A 22,167-nucleotide genomic window follows, 5' to 3' on the forward strand; every position below is an offset into this window, starting at 1 on the left:
GAGAGGGTGCCCTATTCATATTTTTATCTTTTTACCTTTTACTTCCCATATCCCACCCCATTATTTTGTGCCTCCCTCTCCCATTATTTTCGCTCTTGCTCTCTTTCAAATTTTCTCGTTTTGAATGGTTTTGTCTAATTTTACAGATATACACGTACATGTATGTATATTTAAGGACTCGACCTATAAAACTATACCACTCACGTTCACAAGTCATAATTGTTAATCTAATTCTATTTACTAGGCATCATTAGGAGCATGTGTACTTGAATTTAACACCGCCCAGCTCCAAAATAGAAACACACTAACAGGTGTCGAAAAGGAATGACCTGCCCAAGGCTTTGGTGTTTATGTGACACTGCAACTTGTGGTGTTTTGACATTGTGTTAGTGTAAAACTATGTGATGATTTGACACCTCTGCTGTCAATTCCAATTGCATACTCGCATTCGTGGGGGCGCTGTGGTCTAGTGGTTAAGACTCTCGTCTTTCAATCTGAGGGACGTGGGTCCGATTCCAGCCTTGCCGTGTTTTCCTTCAGCAAAAAAGTTACCCACATTGAGCTTCACTCAACCCATGTGAGGTAAATGGGTACCTGCAATAAATTCCTGGAAAAGCTGTGAGCACCGGACTCGGTAGGCTAACTTACCCGGGGTAATAATTACACATAGGAGCGCTATCCGAATCGTATTCTATGATGATGATAAACATGATAATAATAATGATGATGATAATAATGATAATGAAAATAATAATGATAATAATAATGATGATACTACTACTACTACTACTACTACTACTACTACTACTACTACTACTACTACTACTACTACTACTACTACTACTACTACTACTACTACTACTACTACTACTACTACTATTACTACTTCTACTACTACTACTACTACTACTCCTAATAATAATAATAATGATAATAATTGCTTAACATACATACTGTTGTTTCTAGACGGCAATCGCATACCTTTTTTCACTAAGGCAAGTGAAATTTAACCGAACGTGGACAATTTCCTCTGACAGCCAGCCGAAATGCATCCATTTCTTTTCTGACAATTGTGACTCATCACCTATTATCGGTGATTCTTCGTGAATGATTGGACGTGAGATTATCGATCTGTCACAAAGCCAACAGCTGATATTTAACCATCAAATTTAAAGGGGAAGACCAACATAAAGTCAAATTATCTTAAAATGATAAAAAAATTAGAAAAATATATCAACAAATAACATATTCAAGTCACTGGCGTACTGATAGGGGGTGGGGCACACGGTCGAGAAAAACAAAAGGAGAAAGGGAAAGAAAAAGAACGGGGAAGAGTGAAATATATCTTCTTGATATTTTGTCAAAATCCACCCATTTTTCGTACAAAATTGTTAGCTCATATTGGTCATTGGTTGTGAAACTTCTTTTTTATTGGGGCAGGGGGGGGGGGGGGTGCATGGCCTCCATATCTCTATATACTCCTGTGATATCAATCGAAAAGAATTGAGTTATAGCAACTATATTTTCGAATTTATTGATATGATCAATATGAGATTCATTTGTCGGTTTGGTAATCTCATCTTTAAATTAATTTGTTTAGATATATTTTAACTATATAGGCCTTTATATTTTCCATTTTTAAAAAAATGTTTTTCATGTTATGATTGTTATATTTAGAACAATAAAACGCGCATCTTCATAAGGTTAGATTGACCCGTAATTCTGAAACTAATCCTCGTTTACGTCATTGTTCGAACTTGTCACCAGTCCGTTAAACCCTTGATACAATTGCCTAGAATAATACGGAAATGAAATATTTGGTTAATTCATCTTATTTGAGTTTTCCCCACAAATCCGTGAAATTACAAAGCTTTGATTTATCAACATTATTACTCTAAAGAGCCTTGCATACATAAAAAAAATACATACATACATACATACATACACCCATACATACATACATACACCCATACATACATACATACAGACTTACATACATAAGACAAAACATGAAATGATAAAATATGATAAAAACCATTGTCAAATAATATGCTCCTTGAATGAAGTACATGAAACGGACATATTTTATTGAATATAACTGCATTCATTTTGAATTGATAAATTAATCGGAAGGGCGGTGAGGGAGGGGCAGGGGCGACTAACCCTGTTTTTTCACGTAGTAAATAATAAAGAGAGAAAAAGCGCCGTGGTGTAGCGGTTCTGACTCTCGCCTTGTAATCAGAGGGTCGTGTGTTCGAATCCCACATGGCCTAGCGCCTTTTGGCAAGGCGTCAATCCACACTTTGCCACTCTCACCCAGGTGCTAATTGGGTACCGGTAGGAAACAACCGTCATTGTGGTTGGTTTAGCAAGTTTGCGCCTAACAGGCTGCTTGGAATGCTATGAATCCAGTGACCGGGTAATAATAATTGTGAAGCGCTTTGAACAGTCGTAGATTGATAAAGCGCTATATAAATGCCAATTATTATTATCATTATTAAAAACATAAAATAATAATAAAAATATAGAGAATAAAAAGAAGTTATAAAAAGGTCTAGGTCTGGTAAACGTACATCACCCCCGTTTGTCCCTCCCCCATCAAAATATCCTGACGCCATCCCTGTTATGGGGCAGTGGTCCAGGTACTAAAAAAATAGTGTGGTCTGAGTAATGACGCAGTCACATTTTCCCTACGGCGTCGTACGACGAGTCGAAAACAGTCGCTTTAACATTTTTATGGTACCAGCTATATCGGTCTTTTGAATAAGAATAAAAAAACCCCTGCTATTTTCGACTCGCCGTGCGGCAAACGTACAGTGCCGGCCGCGGGAAACGTCACAGTGCCCCCTAGGGCGGACGCGGTAGCCCGTAGCGGGCATTTGAGGGGAGCGGACGCGGGAAGACGCCCGCGTCCACTCCCCTAGAAAATTATTGCCCTAGGGAACCGCCCGCGTCTATCCCCGGGGCACAGTGACGTTTCCGCGGCCGGCACTGTAACACTAAAACTTTTCGAAAACTATCTTTCAAATCGGAAGCAAAATGTAATAAGAGGCTGATGAAAGAAATAGAAAACTGGGAGCCCGGACTGAGAGAAGGGGAAAGGGGAGAAAGAGAATAGAGGGGGGGGGGGGGTGAAGAAGAGAAAGAGGGAAAATGTAAAATGGAGAAGGGATAAGGAAGGGGGAAATTAAAACAAGAAGAACCTAGAGAGAAAGAAAACAGAGGTGATGAAAAAAAGCGAAGGTGAGATAGAAAGAAAAGAGGGAAGGTGGAAGGCAAATAAAAGAAAGAAGGATAAAGAGAAGGAATAAGGGGTGAGAAATTAAAAAGGAAGGGAAAATTGAGAAAGATGAAATAGCGGGGATAAAAGTTACTGAAGGCGAGAAAGAGAGAGGGAAAGGGACTAAGAAAAGAAACAAGGAAAGGGAAAGAAAAGGATACGACTATTCTTATCAAAATACTGGAACCCCTCTCTAATTTTCATAATTTTTTATCCCCTCCTGATTTACCTTTATCTATCTCAACCACTAGCTCTCATCTTTTCCCGATGTTTATCTGTGGACATCATTTTCATATGCACCTCTCATCATCAAATTTATTTTCATTTACCGTTTAGTTATAAAACTACTCATTCTCTCTTCCCAACATATAATGCTATGTTAAATTAAGCTACTTATACATTTTTATAGAATACAAGAAACTGTTGTTTCGCAATATAACGGAGGGGGTATTACAAAAGGGGGAAGGGAAAGCAGTAGAAAATAAAGGGGAGAAACAAATCAAGGAGTGAAAGGGGGCACAGAAAAGGAAGGGGGGGAAGGGAACAGAAGGGATAAAGGAAAGGGAAAAAAGAAGGAAAGGGAAAAAAATATATACAGGGACAGCAGGAGGGAAAAGGAGAAAAATATGAAGGGGAGCAAGAAGGAAAAGAGTGAATAAATGGGGGGGGGGGGGGTAAAAGGAGGGGAAAGGGAGAGAAAGAGAAAATATATAGCGGGGGATATCGAGCGTGATGATTAAAGGGATTTTCGACTATATTGTATAGAGGTGAACCCGGACGGGCTTTATTCTTCAACTTGGCTCGACTAACTCCTTTGTTCCCCGAAAAGAAGTTAGGTTTGATAGTTAGCGTTTGCGTGAGCACCCGCTAAAATTCTTAATAAAAGAAAAGAAGGGTTTGTATAGCTCCATTCTTGCTTTGTCGGCAAGTGATAATTAACTCGCTAAGTACCCATTCCATACAACACGTCAGTAGCTTTCAAAAACATACTTTTGCTTGGGTTTAAGCATTTAAGCTAAATGCGTTAGGAAAGTTTTTCATAGTTACATATATGCAAATAGTTTTGTTGTTCTGCTCTGGAGCACATTGAGCATCTAATCAAGATGGAAAGTGCGATTTACAAATCTCATGTATTATTGTTATTTTTATCTTCCATATAACACTGAATTATGTATTGTACCAAGCTGTGGTTTGGTTTTGTGATTTCGTTTTATCATTTCCAATTCATATAACAAAATATATTCGAAGGAAAATATTGTTTTACTGAAATGAAATAATTGAAACAATGTCTAGACCATAAATGATATCCAACTAATCTATCAATATAAAACTGCAGTTCGTAAAAATGATAGGTTAATCTTTACTTCGAAGTTCATCATATAAGTGTATCAAGGATATTAATATTCGTTTTAAACCCATCTATAACTTTTTATAAAATTGCGCGTAATAAATGCGTTGGACAAGTAATCTTTACTTTGATTATGTTAATTATTATTATCTTCCCAATCCGAATATCTACCGATGTAACTAACACCGCAATCGAGAGCAGATAATGTAATCAGATGTTTTAGCAAAAAGACAAACTTGTTAAATCTGCAACATTGGGGTAAATTTATACTTTTTACAGGGTGGGGGTTTTAAAGACCCGATTTGAACCGAATTGAAAAGAATATCCTTATTCATTGTTGTTGACGCATCAGATAATTAATACCCCCCCCCATTTCTAAGAACATCCTGTCATAAATTGGGAAGCGGATGTGATCAAAGGAGAGGGGTCGGCGTGGACGGGGAGCAAGACTCTCCCAGACTGCACAATAACAAAAGAACCAAATAAAAAAAAATCGATGAGCACAACCAGTTTTGCTGGGGTTCGCTTTTTGCGCGTCTACTTTTTATGATGTGAGAAAGAACAATTTTCCCCGATATGAGAGGGTTTTTTTTGCTCCCCCCGGCCCCTATATACCCCGCTTATTATGATAGAGGTTTATAAAATATCAATACCGAAATGAGATAAAATGACAATAAGTGGGGCTCTTGCCTTCCGTGCATGATGTGATGTCGAAAGAACACACCAACGTCGGATCGTAATCGACAACCCCCTTTAAAGAAATCAAAGAAAGATCGTGGCACAAAAAGGAGGCGGTGAAATATCATGAGTCGACCTCGCGCATGACCGATGTCATAACACGTCGTAACGTTGTATCGTAATCAACGATCATTGTGACTATTCCAGCGAAAAGAAATGATGAGCACTGAAAAAATGTCAAGACTCGGAGAAGGCCTTCGTCCGAGAGTATATGCATGTATCTATATGTCGAAAAGTTTAGATTCATTGCGATAATAGCTTCGACGTTCCAGCCGAGGTGAAAAGAAAGAAAAATAATTCCTTCATTATTTGAAAGAAACAAAGACAGAAGAAAAACGGAAAGGAAACAGGGAAGGAAAGAAGGGAAAGAAATAATAAGGGAAAAGAATTAAAAGGGAAACAGAAATTAAAGAATAAAAGAAAACAAATAACATCTTAAATCAAAAATTCAACCTACAATAGATCCCGATCACGCTAGTTTAAAAACATAATGGTCTATCACAAGATAATCGAAGTACATGTACATGTAAACATAGTGCAATGTACGTACCCTCGGATTTCCGAGGGTAAGTGCGGGCACGGCCAATATTATATAGCACGCGGAAAACCGCGGGCCCGTCTAAACGCCCTAGACTGCTCCCCTTGAATACCCTCGGTTAGACGCGAAAGCCCCCTAGGCTGTTTGCGTGCTCGGGCGTGACGTTTCCCGCGGCCGGCACTGTAGGGAAATGTGACTGCAGTATCAGCCATTACTATGTCAACCAAGCCAACCACGATGTTTTAGTCGACCCCCCCTAAAAATGAAATGAATGAATAAAACTTAAGTCATTACTTTTTGCGAGGATGATATATTGATAATTGATTATCAATGAACTTGAATATGATGATGATGAATGATCTAGTTCAAGCAAAGACCACCGTTCCTCTTAAAGTCTCAAAATTGGCAGAGATCCTACAATTCGGGAAAAAGAATCTGCAAAAGATGATAGCGAACATCCTCGTAAGAAGGTCAATCCTTTATTTAGATTTCAGTTCAGACGATGACCAACAGCATGACCAATGTGTGTGGTCACACATGGATTCCTAACATCTCTTGCCCCCTAATACTATTCTGCTGGGCAAATCCTTCGCTCGAGTTAAGGGTCTGAATGTGCAGCCTACTCATGCCTTGTGTACTGAAGGCTCTATTGGAACAGCAAGTTTTGTATGTGCTAGTCTTTGCGTGGAGGCATACTTGTTGATCAAAGTTCCAATGAGGGTCTGTGCCTGCAGACTACCCTAATACCGGGTATAGACAAAGTGGAATTGTTCGATTAAAATTTACCTTTTTGTTTACATCGTTCGTCAAGCCATCTTCTGACAAAACGAATCGATAGTAAGTGATATTGGATATGGTAAATCAACTGCTTGCAACATTTAAAAAAAAAGTCTTCCCAAGTTTCACCAAATTTGGCGTCAGAAGAGAAAATAACTTTGTCGCAATTATAATACCTTCATTGACCTAAAACACGGATGTTCGTTGTTTTGGGGAATATCAAAGTCCATCCTCACAAATAATTTGAATAAGTAGGGAGAGAGGGAGAGAGAGAGAGAGAAAGAGAAATGAAGTAAGCATTATGCGAGAAATCTCATAAGAATTGCATGTAAAAGAATTTACTGATAAACTTTTGTACACTCTTTAGGGACATACGTAGCTATATGTTGAGCGCTACAAAAGAACATTATAATCATTATAAACTATGTGAGTTAAAGATGTGGTAATAATAGATTTGCGTGTCTTCTCTGGCGATAAGCTTCATACAGCTCTCATATATATTATTAAGAATGAAGGCTAGTGATTTAACTGCAGAGGGTATGCAGGACAACCCCTCCCCCTTTAAGACATCCATCATCCCAGGCTCGGTCGTAGCCTCTAGGACTCCGTTGCCCTTTAGAAAGATGACGGAAGCGGAAGTTAACCTGATGGGGGTCGTATCCGAAGACTGCCCTGCCCTTCCCGCTTTTATCATGATTCTTGTCTGTATTTATATGATCTCACGTCCCTGGATAGAGCTAGAGACGTGGAGGGAAGAGGGAATGAAAGAGATGGAGGGGGGTGGAGTGGAGGTAGGTCAGCTACCGTGCTGGAAAGATCACAATGTCACATAGTGTGATCACAGTGTGTTCACAGTGTGGAATATGTGAAAATATCATCCACACTGTTAAAATGCTCAAAGTCATTAGTGTGAACATATCTTCACAATGTGGACACTTCGACAGTGCGATTGCATTCTTACAATGTGTTCACTTGGTCGTCTATGTATTGAAATGTTTAGTATGAAGGTACATGTAATTTCACATAGTGTATTCCACACTGAACACACCGTTGAAGGCACTGTGGGGACACTGCGTTCTTTCGTGTAGCGGGGAAAGATAGTCCTGATTTTTAGATATCTTATGATCTTAAATGATGTTATATCCTCGTTTTATTGTAATGCTATTCTGGACACTCAACAGAACAAGGGAGAATCAAGTTTTTTCCCCAGTTGGAATGGCGGGAATGGAAAAAAAATCATTCACACTTTCCCCCATCGACTGCTTAAAGAGCTATAGGGATTTTTATGGGTATTTCGTAATAGGTCCATGGTTCTAAAGACTGAAGTTTAAGTACAGTTTATTTCATTATTGTTAGAAACAAGGTAGCTATATAGTCGTGATAAATGCGGGCGATATGAGTGCACTGAACATTTTGGAGCGAAAATATCGAGACGAGATTTTGACCCGAAAGGGGATGTTTTACACGTGTAATTCCGAGGATATCTAGCTCCTTCCCATTGTCTTACTATCCGTTCCGATTGGCCTTTCGTTTAGCTGATCGCGAAAGATGTTCTTTTTTTAGCCGTCCAAAACTATTCTACAATCAGAACAATTACCACGACTGACCTTGAGATCTGATATGATCTGACACGATCATACTACGATTACTCCACGATTTTTATCACGATTTCAGTCGTATATGAATAGAAAATGCGAGCGGGAGCACAAGCTGAAAATCTTTGAAAATTAATTGGAGCTAAAACGGAATGCATATTCTGAAATCGTGAACAAGATGCGTATCTAACTGATAGCTGATATTTTTAGGTCATTTTGCATAGTACATGTATTAATAATAATAATAATATGTCCATTTATATAGCGCAGTTACTATGTGCATACTCAACTGCGCTTTGATACTTGGTGTCATATACCCCGGCTGTAGCTAAGCCGCCATATTAATAGGCGCTAAAGCGTTCAAGGAATTTGGACCTATTGGACCTAGTGTAGTGTGGACGAAACGGCAATAAGACCAAATTGAATTCTAGTGTCATCATCACCATCATCATCATCATCATCATCATCATCATCATCATCATCATCATCATCATCATCATCATCATCATCATCATCATCATCATCATTATCATCATCATTATCGTTACCATCGCCATCATTATCACCGTCACCATTATCGTCGTCAACATTATCGTCATCATTATCATCATCATCATTATAATCATCATCATCTTCATCATCATCATCAACAACAACATCATCACCATCATTGTCGTCATCATCGTGATCACTACATCATCATCTTCAACATTATAATCATCGTCGTAATCGTCTAGGAGTAGGAAGAGACGTAGAGCGAGAGGCAAACAGACAGAGAGATTGGGGCAAATGAACTAAAAGATAAAGAGGGCTTAGATAGAGCATAGAGCTGAGAGGGGTCGGGGAGGATGTTGGGGGCGGGGCAAAAATTACACCATTACACAATTAGGGCGTAATGTATTTCCAAAGATAAAGTACATAGAGAGTACTATCAGACTATGTAACAAAATATTACGACAATGAAAAGTCTTAATTTCAAACAAAACAAATTTATTACAGTGCATTCCACTAGTAGTGATGCATCGTACGTAAAGCAAATATGAAGTTCCGCACTTGAGTCGAGTTTCTCCATTTGGTTATATAGTTTGTCATTTGTTCTTAAAAGTTGTTGATCTCACAACTGTTGTTTTCGAAGTCAAACTTGTTGACATATCCACAGAGAGCAAAATGATTGTTTGAGCTGTATGGTCTTGTTCCTCCCGCAGACCCACTGCAAACATTCTGGGAAATGTCGCTTTCCCATCCCTGCCCCCCTTTAACGAAACCTTTCAACTCAAACCATCCGTTCTCCGTCTTACTACAGTCCATATCGACATCAAGCATCCAGTAGTGGTCACCCCATTGGTTAAGGTCAAAGTAGCCATATCCTTCGGTATCCACGTTGGCGCCATGACCCATGTTATTAGTGGTCCATACCATTGGTGAGCCGTTGGCTTGGAAAGTCTGGTCGCTCTCACTGCCATACCAATCAAGATAGTCATCACCTTGTCTTTGGTAATTGAGAGTCGTATCAGATCCTCCGGTTCGATGTGTGATAGGGATTGCGCAGTTACTGGTATCGGCATCGCTGGTGCACCCGGAACGTTTTTCGTGACTGATTCCCACCCTGTACGAACATATCCTGACCAGAGGAGGTAGTCTTGCGGATGAAGATGACTGTCCTGGAGGTACCTGGGGGAGAGGTAGGGTTGTTCCCAGGAGGAGATGAGGTTGGGTTACTTGGATTACCACCACCTCCGTTACCACCCGACATAGCACCTACATGAATAGCTATCATCGAGTCTTCTCCTGACGGTACAGTGATGTAGGCTTTTCCACCGCTCACCGTAACTGTCGTTCCCGTGCATCCACTTCCGGTTGGATCACCACTGATGACATCACAGTAGTTCCCATCAGGGAGTCCGGTGGTGAATTCCCTCGAGATCTGACTTTCGCATGTCATTGCGAAGAAAGCCTTGTTGCCTCTGGAAAATGAAATCTGGTTGTATCCATTCGACCACCAGTTTTGAACAGGTTCCCACCCAGCCTGCCTGCTGAAACCAACCATGTTGCGGATCTGGCGCCAGCGGTGTTCGCACATCCATCCACCATCACAAGTACCCTGACCGTTGATGGTAGGGCCACTTCCTGGTGGGCCTTGGTCAGTATCACTGAAGCTGTAACTGCTCATAATCCTCTTGGTTCCGTAGTTCCAGGCCAGCATGAACGCTACAGCTCGTTTGTAACTCACAGATTCCTTGAAGGTCACAACGTCCCCACCGCCCCCATGGCTACGCTGGTTATCGTGATTGTCAACGAACACCAAAGCCGAATCTGAGTGCAACATGCCCCAGTCTTTTCCAAAGTTGCTGTAGTAGGTAAGAGGGTTTTGACACCGGCCAAGGTTGGAGATGTGGGCACAATGTTTGAATTCTGTGACGTCACCAATATGGGTGTATTGGTCAGCTGTAATTGGCTCGCCCCCTTGATCAATAACCTCCAGGTAGACGTATGGGTTCCCGTTGACACGACCAATTATATTCTCAAGGTCCCCAGGCCACATGTGCTTCGCTGCATCTACCCTAAATCCAGCGACCCCGGCACCAACCAAGTCGTTCAGAAAAGCAGCAAGTTTTCCTGTATTAAATGACAAACCAGAGAAAGTTTATTGGCATTTTTATACAACCAAAACTCTCAGTGAAATATCCTATTTCCTCGTTATAATTTCAGTGCCATGTAGGAATGAGTATTGCTACTTATTAAAAAAGTCTCGCATGCTATTTGTCATGTTCGTTTTGCCTAAATCATTAAAATAATACCATTGAAATAGAGCCCGTATGATTTTCATTCGTAAAAAACACACACGCTCGTTTGCGATGGGGGTGGGGGAGGGGGGGGGGGGGGTAGGTGCACATACATTGCTCAGCATCAAGGGGAGGGGGTCACACCAGCTCAACACTTTTTTTCCATTTGTGTCAATTTTGAAACCAGTTTGGTTTACCATTGGAGGGCTTGCGCTCTGTATATTTTTTATACTGTGAGCTTAATTGAGCTTTTCCACTTAATACTCGACGTCTATTTGAATAATCTGTTTCAGAAATTGTTAACATTTCACTTTTTTGAAGACTGTCTTTTGCACTGCTTTGAATCTGATTCGTTTGTACTTCTCAAAACGTTGCATGGGCTTCCCAATTCAACTGAAATCATGAGTATATTACCAAGCACTTGCGCACCCAAGAGGGCGGGGGGGGGGGGGAATAGGGATGCCGCCTGAGGGGAAAAAATGACGGGAAAGTGTTTTTTTTTATCTATGAAAATAATACTGTACGAACATGATATCTGGATATATCTTTTTAATCGGACATTCATACCAATTTTTCTGTTGCCTATCGCTTATTACTGAACCTGATATTTGAAAGGTATATATTACGGCCATTCTTACCTCTTACGTATTCCTTGCCAGTCCATAGATCGTTGAGTCCCACAAGGTTACAGTTTCTCACCTGGTCTGCATCGCCGTAGTTGTTGATCTCACCATTCTGAGTGTTACATTTGCCATTAGGGACATTGAAATCAGTCGAACCGTATGGTACGTAAGGAAAATCATAATTCCCTGCAATTGGAAATAATAATTGTTATTATTTAGAAGTCTCTTTCTATTGACAGTGGCTTATACGGGTATATTAGGAAAGGTTAACCTTCTAGAGGATGAAAATGCGTACAGTTTCAATTATGTAGATAACGATACCATGATATTCCGAGTGTTTTATTATTATTATTCAAGTCCCATTCAAGCCAGAGGCCTGCTTTACAAGGGGACCCTGCTAGAGCTCTTCACCGATCGTTTTTAACATCGAACTTAATAGCCAAGTCCCGCCAAAATATTTTCTAAAGTTTGGGCTAGACTAATTAAGAGCACAAGATAACAGCTTCAAATCCATCGAGCCCATATATTTACTCACAGGCTGCCATGTGGTTAATGACGACATCGGCGTAGATATTGACACCCACGGCGTTACATCGATTAACCATAGACCGGAACTCGGAGTCGGAACCGCTCCGGCTGTTGAGGTAATAGGACACCGGTTGGTATCGTGTCCACCACTGACTACCATCGATATGATGATTAGGGGGTGAGATCTGCACCCCTCCGAATCCATAAGGCCCCAAGAATCTATCGAACAACCAAAAATAGTCAACATTTAAAATGTTTGTTTGTTTCGGCCTATTCACCAGCCCTAGCTCCCATGATTGTGTTCTTTAATTTCCCTTTCCAAAAATATTTACTAAATATTGTTTTTAAAATAAAAATGTCAATATTTTTTATGGTTTGTATACGAGGATGTGTGTGTGCGTTGAAACAAAAGAACCAAATATTCAATAAGTGACATAGTTCACTCTCATATAAGTGGCGAAATCCAATCTGAGCCGTTTTCCGCTGAAGTTTTTGATTCTGTCGTCTTTGAAATGGTCGAAGGTTCAACCTTTAAGACCTCTAATCAAATGAGTTTGAGGGTGAAGCAGATCAAGATTAACCATCAAAACTGTTTGTGTATCCGTTTAAACACGAGTAGATGTCGGTGGCTTTCATAACGAATATTGAAATACCGCAAGGGCGGCGATCCGGGGGAGGGGCAGTGGGCCCAGTGCCCCCACTTTTTGAAGCACTGAAAAGATGCCCTTTTTTACGCAAGAAAAATGACCCCTCATGATTGTGTACTGTGCGCCTCTCATTGGAAGAGGACTCGTTTAATGTGTTACCAAGTGCCGTTTCTCGTATAAGTGCCAACTTTTTTTACATAAAAAAATGATGTGTTCTGTGCCCTTTTCACCTGAGAAGGACCCGGCTTTTGTGTTAGCATGTGCCGTGTCTCGTATCAGTGCCAAATTTTTACCCAAAATTCCTCCTTCCCTCCTCACGAACGTGTTCTGTGTCTCTTTTACCCGAGAAGGGTCCATTTTATGCCGTTTTTGCCTTCCTATATGTGCCCTTTCTCGTATTAGTGCCCTTTTTACCTAAGAAAAGTGCCCCACGAACGAGTTTTGTGCCCCTTTCACATGTAAGGACGACCTTTTTTAATGTGTTAACGAGTGCCCCCTTTTCCTTCTCATATAGGTGCCTATTGTTGTTCTGAAAACCACTCTTTTCGTGCCCGATGATCGCCCGATAGTGCCGTACTGCTTCCTTCTGCAAGTGCATAATGAATGAAAAAAAATCCTGCTTTAAGTTTCACATCTACCCATGTGAGTGGGGGTAGATAAGTCACTTTTCCGCCTTTGTTTTAAGATTATGGCCGTATGCAGTGGGGACAGGGGCAGTTGCCCCCCCCCCCCGAAATTGTGAAAACTCACATTTATTACATGCACTCGATCCGGCTCGAATATATGACGGAATAAAGTCATATTTTGGTATGTGTTTCTGCTCTCCCATATATGTTCCATATGTGTTAGAATTACTTTTCCCAAAACAGTCATGACAAGCTTAAAATGTTCATAATATTCGAATTATACAATTATTTTGTTAATTCACAGGCCCTCAGCACGTACAATTTCTACGTAGATTGTTTCCAGACCCTATTAACTCTATACCACATTATTTTGAAGCAATTACGTTTTATTGTTATTACACGTATACAAGACGCACACTCTACAAAAACACCGAAGAAAAAGTACTTTAACATTTTGATAAGGATAAAGTATGACAGGAACCTTGAATATACGCGAGGCTCAAACCTAGTCTGCTGGGCAAACCCTTCACTCGAAATAAGGGTCTGAATGTGCAGCCTACTCATGCCTTGTGTACTGAAGTCTCTCTCGCTCTGTATTGGAACAGCAAGTTTTCTATGTGCTAGTCTTTGCGTGGAGGCACACTTGTTGATCAAAGTTCCAATGAGGGGCTGTGCCTGCAGACTAGCTCAAACCCTGCAGGCTTGCGCAGGCGCGGTGGCGAGTGAAAGGTGCAACATCCTCGAATACTCGCTCTGCACCTTTTCCCGCAAAGTTGCAGCTTTCTTACACCCCTATTTCTTAGTGTTTACGGCCATGTTTAAGATAGTACCCATTTTTTTTTTAAAAGGTGCCCTTTTTTCCATGTGTCCCCCTTTCAACTTCGCTCCACCGCCCCTGTAAATATGCCTGTCATGGAAAACTAGGTCATTACGTAAACAACTGAATTAATACCAACACCATAATAGTGAAGTGATATATTAAATAGACATCAAAACAACCAAGGGCCCAGCAAGGTACATTGTGGGACTTTCACGTTTGTAAAAATGGCTTAGTAGCTACTTCGAGAGCTAAATATCAAACTTTAACAAAGTGAACAGTGATCTTCCTAATTTGCTTCCTAAGCGTCATCATAGATTAACGTGCTATCATGATGGTCCCTTTTAAAAGGTTAACAGAGATCTAAACCATTTGAAAGTTTGTTTTTAAAACCGGACCTTTCGCATTCTTCGGCGATGTCATTCCACGGCCACTCGAAGAGGTGAACGATTACATTTCTGCCATCCTGGAAGTTAGGGTCGAATTGAGCTGAAGCCCCCACGACAAAAGCGAGGAAGAGGGGCAACACCGTCATTATTTTCTACAGAAAAGGACAGTATATGGCACAGGATTTAAAGTTGGAACAAATATCTGCATTTTACATAGAAAAAAAATACTGCAAAATACTAGGTGTTAAAACTATTTACACTACCAGTGTCTATAAACAATAGACGGATCAGATAAAAATGCTTCATTCCAGATTTGTAAGGACTATCTCCCTATCCCTAAGTCCCCTATAGCTTTTAGCTCTTTGAGAATCCTGCCTGGAAAGGTGTGGATAGTCCTCCCCCGGCCCAACCTCCCCTATTATTGGACCATGCTAAATCTACCCCTGCTGCAAACCAAGCTTTTCCCATCAGTGTGAAAAATCAAGGTGTCAATTTAACACTCATGTGTGTTATCTTAAGGCATTATGCTTGTTCTTTGGTCTCGATCAGGTGTTATGTTCAAAGTTCGCGGTGTATTTTTAACATTTCAGGGCGTGGTCCTCTCAGAATACTGAGTGGTATTCATCTCAGCACCACAGTTTCCTTTTTTTTACATTGACAACGAAAGCTAAATAATAATTATGATATTAATAATAATGATAATTACAATGATTATTTATAATAATAATAACAATAGTAATGATAAATATAATAAAAATAATAATAATGTAATAATAATGATAATAATAAAAACTTAATTATAAAAAACTTAACAATGAATTGACCAAATATACTCAGAGGAACTGTGCCTAGTTTTCTTAAGTATGCTTGAAACTGTTATTTTCTTACCTGAGGTATCTGGGGACACGAACGATGCAAATCTTCGGAGGACGCACACCTGTAGGAATATCTGAAATTGTGCTGATACCTCCTTATATAACCATAATATGTTTGTATGTTTAGCTGTTCCGTATAAAGATTAATTTGGAATTAATCCTGGATTAAACTATTATGAAACAAGATATCAACCACCACCGTTTCAGGTAGTCTTACGTCACATGTTATTATAAAAGAGTCGTTTTTAAATGTGCATTAAATCAATAAAGGCATTTTAAATGTAAGGAAATTTGCCCACTTTGAGGTGAATACGAATTATTTATATTCTTGTATTATCAAACACTCTTGTTTTCGCGATAAGAACGATTAAGATTAAGATCTAAACAATACCACCAAACCAGTGACGTAATGAGGGCAGGCTTAGGGCGTGAATCTCATGATATACCCCTCAATGATGATACCCCTCCCCCTTTAGTCCGAAAAATGAATAAATAAAAAAAAGTCAATAATGCAAAATAAATGTATAAAAACAAATGAGTGAATGAACGAATTAGTTAATAAATAAATAGCTGAATTATGAATTGAATTAAAAATAAAAACAAATGATTAGAATCATTTCGTAATAGGATTATTGCTCCTACAATTCTTTTCGAGACTATATGTTTAATGCTTGCTGATAAATACAATATTGAGTGAGTCCCTTTCGTAGCCACGCCCAATGGTGTGTGACCCTATGAGGTCAAGAACCACCTTGGCATAACGTATTGGACAGCGTCATGTAAATATTTAAGACCTTTCTATAAAACGTAAAATGCAAAAAAGAGAGAAAAATTAGAAAGTATCTGAAAAATTATGAGGTAATTGTCCTATTTGACTCCGTGTTAAATGCACTAAGTGTTGGGACAACAAAGCATGTTTTTCTGAGACATGGTGTCCCAGACTTTAAGTCCTATCTCCGGATTATTTTCTTCAATAATTTAATGAAATAATGTATTAGGGATCGGATATTTTGATCAAGCCACTACGCTATGAAAAATATTGGGTAACATTTTAACCAACACGAGAGTAATTATTTATGTCCAACCAGTTTAAGGTAGTGTTTTACCCAATGCGGGAAGCGTATTGTCCCGTATATAGTTAAAAAAATAAGCAACGATTACTCTATAATTGGCAAAATTTTCATCACACTGGATAAATAAATGGTTGAACAATCAACAACAATTGATTAATAGTAAGTGAACATGATCATGATTATGATTAATTAAACTCCTACATACCCCCCCCCTCCCCTTGAAGCGAACCTTCATATACCACCCGTATATATATAGGATAAAACACGAAAAGAAAACAACTTTTGTAGCGTGAGAAGTATGGCAGATGTGCCTGATGTCAAAATAATGGTGCCAAGGATATTATCGTCTTATCTCACACTTAAGAATCAGTCGGATGAACCAGTTTCGGGAATTAAAATGAATATAATACCCCAGCCTTGAAACAATTTGAATAAAATGCCTAAAATTCAACAAGCACAAAATGGATTTATTTTTATCGAAATCGGATAAAAATTACAAAATTTTAAAAATGTAATTTTTTGGGGGTATAACAGTTACACAGCAAAACAGATGAATATTGTATCTGAACGAGAAAAATGGTAAATATTAATTAATCCATTGACCATGTTGTCTAGGACTGATGGGTCATTTGGCCAGTCCATTGTAAGAATATAGAAATCAAAACAAGCGTTTAATATTTTTCCCCTTTATTATCAATTGTTGTCTGCTTCGTTTTGTTTCTAATTGTATCAAATAAGCATATTCATGATATAAATATTGTTATTTTATTCAATTGGTAAGTTCATCAAAAAATGGCACGTAATTTAAAAAAATGATTATAACTCAAAGCAAATCAACAATTTCATTTACCGCTAAATATTTTCCATGAACCTGATAAAAATGTCGTCTTTAACGACCAGCGAAATAGTGAAGAGAAAGAAAGAGGGGGGAAGGGGTGCATGATGAGAAAGGTTTTGAGATAACGATGGTGATATCAAATTATGTTTGTTGTAAAAGCAATCTTTATTTTCTTCTCTCTTTATAGCTCAGACTTGCAGAGGGAGATGCGACCTCTACGTCAACTTCGCACCATGTCAGTGTGATAATCAGTGTATCGTCAATGAGAATTGCTGTTCTGATTTTTGGTCAACATGCCTCGGTGAGTTCAAACCACTGCGTTGATTCAGTCTGTACCACTGGCCCCACCACTGGCGTACATATTGGGTGAGGGGGCAAGAGCCCCCCCCCAAAAAAATCAATACCAAGAAAAAAAATAAAAGGACAGAGAGAATGATGAACTAGGATACTAATATTATTTCCTGAATAATATGTCAATCTTTCACAAAATGTGATTTTTGTTATAAAATTGTCGAAAGTTTTGCTCGCTTGATCGCAACTCTTTTATAAAGTTTACCGATGTGCCATATCTAGCCCTTCAATTTTTTTGGCTCAGTTACGCCACTGGGTCTGTACAGGAGCGACTATAAGGGGGGGGGGGTAGACGGTATATTTTCCTTATTGAATTAAAGGGGTAGTATTGTATTGAACGATTAATCACTAATTCTTTATGATCATCTTTCTTCTTTCTAATGTCACAGATGTGCCATGGACATTATTATGAAATTATATGCCCATTCCGTGCCGGAGAAGACGTTATGAAATGAGAATGCACGGATATTTCATTTTGATCGGGTATCTATTATGTTTTTGTTATATAACAAAATCAATGTACAGTTCTTTTTTTTAACATCAATATTGAGAGCTTAAGCAAAAGTGAGAAAAAAATTATCATGCCGATAAACCAAAGTAAAATATTTTGTATTTCAATAATTGTAATTAATAGATACCCTATCTCTCTCTCCTCCTATCCTCCCCTCTCCCCCTCTCCGTCACTCCCTCGCTACCTATCCTTTCTTTATCTCTCTCTTCATACCTTTCTGTTTTTGATCCCCACTCTTTTTCTCCCCGACTCCTTTGTATTTTTTTAATTATTGATATTATTATTTTTAAACAGAAATTAGACTAGTGAACGGAAATTCGCCGAATGAAGGCCGAGTGGAACTAGTGTTGGGATCGACAAGCATCGGGTCGATCTGTGACGAGGGGTGGTCGATCATGGATGCGACCGTTGCCTGCAATCAATTAGGTTACCCCCGGTGCATCGCTCAGAACCATGGGAGAGGTTTTCGGAACAGGGAATCTCCCTTTAATAGCCTCTAAGTTTCTGTGTAATGGAGGTAAATCACAGTTATTAATCATTGTCATTTCACTTTTTTAAAGTAAAAACGTGTTTGTATTTTATGAAACCTAACAAATATTTTTTTTTTCCAATTCAAGTCGCACCGGATTTTTTGCGGGATTTTTTGTCAACACGGTTTGTTAAAGTTTTTTTTTTGTTATGTGCTTTATTTTTTCTTCCCAGTCCCTTTTTTAATATTACGTCTTCACTATCTTTATGTCACGGTGCACTTGTTACAAACTTTGCTTACCGAGTTGCTACCTTCAATGTATTATAACTTTTTAGAGATGTATTAATGCTTATACCTCTGGAAATAAATGTTGAAGAGAAAATTGGAAATTAAGAATGCAAAATCCATTTTCAATGAATACAATTGAATGTATGTTATATATTAACATCAACCTGTAAAGAATTATTAAAGAAAGAAATTCTATAGCCATAACCACAAATATCATTTATCATCTTTATATCTTACTATAAACAAATCTGAGATATACGTTAACTCCCCATATATATATATATATAATATATATATATATATATATATATATATATTGAACTTTGCATTTTGCATTAATATGTCTCATTTATTGAAGGAAACCTTTGATAACAAGCTTGGCTTTTCAGAAGGTTTCTATTTCATTCCATAACGTTATATTATATTTGACTTTGCTTTGTAACTTTGTTGAAATTTTGGAATAAAATAGATTCGTTATCAATCAATGATATCAATCAACTCGAAAGGTGTTTTAAATAGTCTAGAATTCCGTTACGTCAAATGTTAGAACAAATTTCACCTTGACCAATTTCTTCATGTCATAATCCATTTGGCATAGGCTCAACTATCGTGTTTCCCGTTTGTCATGGTCAGATAGTATCGATGAAATTTCCTCTCATATTTGTCATACTAACGTTTTGATTTTTAAAATTTCTTATCATATTTTCAGATGAGGCCAAAATAACAGATTGTTCTTTTGTCGAAACTCGGGGTTTTTGTCCATCAGGCGGAGGAGCTGGAATCATTTGCCAAAGTGAGTTCATTTGTCGACCATATACATAAATCTACACTGATTGAAATTAAGCATGAAATGTAAACCCTCATCGATTTGTTTCATCTTATGTCTTCATATCTAGTTGGCAGGGGCGGATTCAGGATTTTCCAATGGGGGGCTCATTTTTCCGAGAAAAAAATTGCCAAGCAAACACCCCCAAAAAGGGTTTTAAGCAAAAAAATTATGACATTTCGTCCCCGGAAAAATTTGACAAGCAAGCAAAAAAAAAAATCTTTGCTATCAAGGGGGGGGGGGGGTTGCACTTCTGTTTTAATTCAATTTTTACAATACAGATTTTAATTTTGCTTCTCAAAGAGGGGGGGGGGGGGGTGGGATGGGTGGGCTGGCTGTGCCCCCCCTGGATTCGGCAGTGCTAGCTGGCACATACAACTTAAATCTTATGTCTACCTACTGTCACTTGTGTAGCAAAGTTGTAATAAACAAATTAAAATAAATATTTTTTAAGTTCATAGACTAAAAAATGAAATATGTACAGCATGGTCAGTTCGTTTTTCACCTTTGTTCCTTGACAAAGCGTAAAATTTTTGCGCAAACCGATCTCTGCGAATTTTAACAAAATGGACAATGCTTACTCAGGCGTAAACGGCTGTCAAAAATTATATTGTTTACCATACAAAGACAACAAGCAAAGAGTTTAAGTGTATTAAGAATTCGACTGATCCATAAAGGAATCCAATAATGAACTGTTTGTTGGATATAATTAATTTGGCTCTGAAGAAAAATATGTGGGAATCCTGGTCTCCCTTTTTTTGGGACGCACTGTATAGCTTCTTTATTCATTATTCCTCCGATTTTGAAGTAACTGTGAGTGTTATGCTTTTTTTCCTTTGTCCATGTACTGAAACCAGCTTCTTGATGGGAGTGGACTTGACCTTTAGTGAAGGTTTGTGGCTCTTCATCGAATAATGACAGAGTTTTGGACGTTTCTTAATCTCTAATATTCTGAAGCCACGTGCATGACATGTAATATTAATTCCATAAATAACGTTTTTGGTGGTTCATTGATGCTGATTGAAAATACTTTTTTTTCATGGAAGCATGAATTGTGTAATAATCTGTCTCGTTACATATTGAACGAACGGATGGATCTTTTCACATTCCATGAACACATTTTGTGCCATTTTGCTTATTATCTATACAATCATATTAACTGATTTTTCTCTTTAATTGATTTCAATTGATTTTCTCCTTTCTTGTTCAGGCTTTGCAAACAAACGACAATCTTTGGATTAATTTCAAGTCATTTACACCAAGCAAGGATTTTTCATAATATTACACATGAAAAACTCCTAGATTAACGTGACATGATTTAAAGTAAATTCTACTTTAAAATGCTTATATTACAGTCATCCAAACGGAAAATCCTCATGTGGTATACCACATGAGGATTTTCCGTTTGGATGACTGTCCCTAAAGGAGGAGTAGAAACCATAATGATACATCGAAATGAATGATTGAAATAGAGAGCAGTAATTCTTTCAAAAAGTTTGATCTAGGTATCTTCCCGTGGGGGAAATCATGAGTTTCAAAACGTCTCAATGGAGTTTTATATACATATATTTTTCTCCAAATTGGCAAATTTTAAGGAATTTCCATTTCTTCTTCAGGAGGGGGGGGGGGGGGGGTGACAACCATCATATGTTTTGCCTTATTCTTTTTTTTAATACATGCTCAATCAACGTTTATATGTTTGGAAAAAAGTAATGTATATAATCATGTTTGTCTGCGAAACCCTGCCATTTCGAACAATGATGGTCTTAGATGATGGTCATAAAATATCATTGGACGTGGATGCATGGAATCTTTTGCATTGTCCTCGATCTATTCTTTCCATTATCTCGATATGTTCTACATTGTATACGTTTTTTTTTCTTTAAGATAGTACGAATCTAATAACTGACATCAAGACGATGCTATCTTTGGTCTGGCATTTTGTTGAGGCGAATTAGTGTTGTCACGTGGAAGTGGGTTAACCACTGACATTATATGAGAAACTGACTAAGACACTATTGTCTTGGGTGTCCCCAGACGCAATTGATACTGTGAGACAATAAGAGTCGGCTGATATGTCAGGCAACATGGGACATATTATAGGATGTCCCCTGTCTCCTCATAATAAGGAGCATCACTCAACTTCAGTTGTGACTGGAGAAAACTTTGGCAGAGTGACAGAGACGCATAAAAGATGAAAGAATGAAGAGAAATTCACAGGGAAGGTGTCATTTTGACGGGTTAAGG

General features: G+C 38.5%; 2 pseudogenes; one reads left to right on the plus strand and one right to left on the minus strand.

Moving 5' to 3' along the window:
• The window catches only part of LOC121417826, a 31,932-nt pseudogene that overhangs the window by 4,018 nt on the left and 5,747 nt on the right, over positions 1-22,167 (plus strand).
• LOC121417816 lies at positions 9,247-15,685 on the minus strand (annotated as a pseudogene).

This window comes from Lytechinus variegatus, chromosome 1 (genome assembly GCF_018143015.1).
Source record: "Lytechinus variegatus isolate NC3 chromosome 1, Lvar_3.0, whole genome shotgun sequence".
NCBI lineage: Eukaryota > Metazoa > Echinodermata > Echinoidea > Temnopleuroida > Toxopneustidae > Lytechinus > Lytechinus variegatus.